Genomic DNA, 5,064 nt, shown 5'->3' on the forward strand with positions numbered 1-5,064 from the left:
TGAATACATAGACCTCAATACGTCCCTAGTAAGCCTCTAGTTGACTAGCTCGTTGGTTAACAGATAGTTATGGTTTCCTGACTATGGACATTAGATGTCGTTGACAACGGGATCACATCATTAGGAGAATTTTGTGATGGACAAGACCCAATTCTATGCATAGCACAAGATCGTGTAGTTCGTTTTGCTAGAGCTTTTCCAATGTCAAGTATCCTTTCCTTAGACCATGAGATCGTGTAACTCCCGGATACCGTAGGAGTGCTTTGGGTGTACCAAACGTCACAACGTAATTGGGCGACTATAAAGGTGCACTACAGGTATCTCCGAAAGTGTCTGTTGGGTTGACACGGATCGAGACTGGGATTTGTCACTCCGTATGACGGAGAGGTATCTCTGGGCCCACTCGGTAATGCATCATCATAATGAGCTCAAAGTGACCAAGTGTTTGGTCACAGGATGATGCATTATGATACGACTAAAGTGATTTGCCGGTATCGAGACTGAACGAGGTATTGGGATACCGACGATCGAGTCTCGGGCTTGTAACGTACCGATTGACAAAGGGAATTGTATACAGGGTTGTTCGAATCCTCGACATCGTGGTTCATCCGATGAGATCATCGAGGAGAATGTGGAAGCCAACATGGGTATCCAGATCCCGCTATTGGTTATTGCCCGAGAGCCGTCTCGGTCATGTCTGCATGTCTCCCGAACCCGTAGGGTCTACACACTTAAGGTTCGGTGACGCTAGGGTTGTATGAATATGAGTATGCAGTATACCGAATGTTGTTCGGAGTCCCAGATGAGATCCTGGACGTCACGAGGAGTTTCGTAATGGTCCGGAGGTAAAGAATTATATATAGGAAGTGGTATTTCGGCCATCGGGAAAGTTTCGGGGTCACCCGGTATTGTACCGGGACCACCGGAAGGGTCCCGGGGGTCCACCGGGTGGGGCCACCCATCCCGGAGGGCCCCATGGGCTGAAGTGGGAGGGGAACCAGCCCAGAGTGGGCTGGTGCGCCCCCCTAGGCCCACCCCGTGCGCCTAGGGTTGAAACCCTAGGGTGGGGGGCGCACCACATGCCTTGGGGGGCACTCCAACCCCCCTGGCCGCCGCCCCCTTGGGAGATTGGATCTCCCAGGGCCGGCGCCCCCCCTTGGGGGGCTATATAAAGGGAGGGGGGAAGGGGGCAGCCGCACCCTGAAGTCCTGGCGCCCCCTTCCCCTGCTACACCTCTTCCTCCTCCGTCACGTGCTTGGCGAAGCCCTGCCGGAGTGCTGCTGTTTCACCACCACCACGCCGTTGTGCTGCTGCTGGAGCCATCATCATCAACCTCTCCTTCCCCCTTGCTGGATCAAGAAGGAGGAGACGTCATCTGCTCCGTACGTGTGTTGAACGCGGAGGTGCCGTCCGTTCGGCGCTAGGATCTCCGGTGATCTGAATCACGGCGAGTACCACTCCATCATCACTGTTTCCCCAAACGCTTCCGAACGCGATCTACAAGTGGTATGTAGATGCAATCTCTGTCCCATGACTCGTTGCTTAGATGAACTCATAGATGGATCTTGGTGAAACCGTAGGAAAATTTTTAATTTTCTGCAACGTTCCCCAACAACTAGTCTCGTCCTGAATTGGGAAAAGTGTCACTTTATGGTTAATGAAGGCATTGTCTTGGGGCACAAGATCTCCGAGAGAGGTATTGAAGTTGATAAAGCTAAAGTTGATGCTATTGAAAAGATGCCATGTCCCAAGGACATAAAAGGTATAAGAAGTTTCCTTGGTCATGCTGATTTTTACAGGAGGTTCATTGAAGACTTTTCTAAAATATCTAGGCCTCTGACTAATTTATTGCAAAAAGATATTCCTTTTGTCTTTGATGATGATTGTGTAGAAGCATTTGAAACACTTAAGAAAGCTTTGATCACAGCACCTATTGTTCAGCCACCTGATTGGAATTTACCTTTTGAAATTATGTGTGATGCTAGTGATTATGCTGTAGGTGCTGTTTTAGGGCAAAGAGTCGATAAGAAATTGAATGTTATCCAGTATGCTAGTAAGACTCTTGATTCTTCCCAGAGAAATTATGCTACTACTAAAAAAGAGTTCTTAGCAGTTGTGTTTGCATGTGATAAGTTTAGACGTTATATTGTTGATTCCAAAGTTACTATTCACACCGATCATGCTGCTATTAAATATCTTATGGAAAAGAAAGATGTTAAGCCTAGACTCATTAGGTGGGTTCTTTTGCTCCAAGAATTTGACTTGCATATTATTGATAGAAAGGGAGCTGAGAACCCCGTTGCAGACAACTTGTCTAGGTTAGAGAATGTTCTTGATGACCCACTGCCTATTAATGATAGTTTTCCTGATGAACAATTAGCGGTTGTCAATGCTTCTCGTACTGCTCCTTGGTATGCTGATTATGCTAATTACATTGTTGCTAAATATATACCGCCTAGTTTCACATACCAGCAAAAGAAAAAGTTCTTTTATGATTTAAGACATTACTTCTGGGATGATCCACACCTTTATAAAGAAGGAGTAGACGGTATTATTAGACGTTGTGTGCCTGAGCATGAACAGGAACAAATCCTACGCAAGTGTCACTCTGAATCTTATGGAGGACACCACGCTGGAGATAGAACTGCACACAAGATACTACAATCTGGTTTTTATTGGCCTACTCTCTTCAAAGATGCTCGTAAATTTGTCTTATCTTGTGATGAATGTCAAAGAATAGGTAACATTAGTAGACGTCAAGAAATGCCTATGAATTATTCTCTTGTTATTGAACCGTTTGATGTTTGGGGCTTTGATTATATGGGACCTTTTCCTGCCTCAAATGGTTATACACATATTTTAGTTGCTATTGATTACGTTACTAAGTGGGTAGAAGCTATTCCAACTAGTAGTGCTGATCATAACACTTCTATTAAAATGCTTAAAGAAGTTATTTTTCTGAGGTTTTGAGTCCCTAGATATCTTATGACTGATGGTGGTTCACACTTTATTCATGGTGCTTTCCATAAGATGCTTGCTAAGTATGATGTCAATCATAGAATCGCATCTCCTTATCACCCGCAGTCTAGTGGTCAAGTAGAGTTGAGCAATAGAGAGCTCAAATTAATTTTGCAAAAGACTGTGAATAGATCTAGAAAGAATTGGTCCAAAAAACTTGATGATGCATTATGGGCCTATAGAACTGCATACAAAAATCCTATGGGTATGTCTCCATATAAGATGGTTTATGGAAAAGCATGTCATTTACCACTTGAACTTGAACATAAAGCATATTGGGCTATTAAAGAGCTCAATTATGACTTCAAACTTGCCGGTGAGAAGAGGTTGTTTGATATTAGCTCACTTGATGAATGGAGAACCCAAGCATATGAGAATGCCAAGCTTTTCAAAGAAAAAGTCAAACGGTGGCATGATAAGAGGATACAAAAGCATGAGTTTAACGTAGGAGATTATGTGTTATTATTCAACTCTCGTTTAAGATTTTTTGCAGGAAAACTTCTCTCAAAATGGGAAGGTCCCTATGTTATCGAGGAGGTCTATCATTCTGGTGCTATAAAAATCAACAACTTCGAAGGCACAAATCCGAGGTTGGTAAACGGTCAAAGAATTAAACATTATATTTCAGGTAATCCTATCAATGTCGAAACTAATATTATTGAAACCATAACCCCTGAGGAATACATAAAAGACAATTTCCAGAACATTCCAGACTCCGAAAAGGCATAGGTACGTGGTACGGTAAGTAAATCGACTCCAAAACAACTCTAGTGGCAATTTTTATCAGTTTTGGATTATTTAAGAATTTTAGGAAGAAAGAAGTAGTCCGAAAGGGACACGAGGCTCGCACGAGAGAGGAGGCTGCGCGCCCCCCTGTCTTGTGGGCACCTCGTGTGCCTCTCGGACTCCGTTTTCTTGTATGTTACGTATTTTGGTCGGTAAAAATTTATTATATATACTCCCGAAAGTTTTGTAACGCCCACGATGCGGCTATATCTCCCACGTGTCGAAGCACGACTTAGAGGCATAACCGCATGGTGGTTTTGTTGCAAGAAGGGTCATCTTCACACAATCCCATGTAATGAACAAGAATGGCATAAAGAGAGTTGGCTTACAATCGCCACTTCACACAATACATAATTAAGATCATACATCATTCAAAATACACTCATAGACCGGCTACGGTCAAATCCAAATGAAAGGAAGACAACCCCAAATGCTAGATCCCCGATCGTCCCGACTGGGCTCCACTACTGATCATCTGGAAACGAAACATAGTAACGACCAAGGACCTCGTCAAACTCCCACTTGAGCTCGGTTGTGCCATCTGCGCTGGTATCCTCGGTACCTGCATCTGTTTTTGGTAGAATCTGTGAGTCACGGGGACTCAGCAATCTCACACCCGTGAGATCAAGACTATTTAAGCTCATAGGTAGGAAAAGGGGCAATATGGTGGAGCTGCAGCAAGCACTAAGCATATATGGTGGCTAACATACGCAAGTGAGAGCGAGAAGAGAAGCAACGCATCGGTCGAGAAGCTAGAAGTGATCAAGAAGTGATCCTGAAACTACTTACGTCAAGCATAACTCAAACCGTGTTCACTTCCCAGACTCCGCCGAGAAGAGACCATCACGGCTACACACACGGTTGATGCATTTTATTGAAGTCAAGTGTCAAGTTATCAACAACCGGACATTAACAAATTCCCATCTGCCTCATAACCGCGGGCACGGCTTTCGAAAGATAATATACCCTGCAGGGGTGTCCCAACTTAGCCCATCACAAGCTCTCACGGTCAATGAAGGATATACCTTCTCCCGGGAAGACCCGATCAGTCTCGGAATCCCGGTTCACAAGACATTTCAACAATGGTAAAACAAGACCAGCAAGACCACCCGACTGTGCCGACAAATCCCGATAGGAGCTGCACATATCTCGTTCTCAGGGCACACCGGATGAGATAGGCTACGAGTAAAACCAGACTTCGAGTTTCCCCGAGGTGGCCCCGCAGGCGGCTCGGTTCGGACCAACACTCGAAGGAGCACT

The sequence above is a fragment of the Triticum dicoccoides genome, chromosome 7B, assembly GCF_002162155.2.
Source record: "Triticum dicoccoides isolate Atlit2015 ecotype Zavitan chromosome 7B, WEW_v2.0, whole genome shotgun sequence".
Classification (NCBI taxonomy): domain Eukaryota; kingdom Viridiplantae; phylum Streptophyta; class Magnoliopsida; order Poales; family Poaceae; genus Triticum; species Triticum dicoccoides.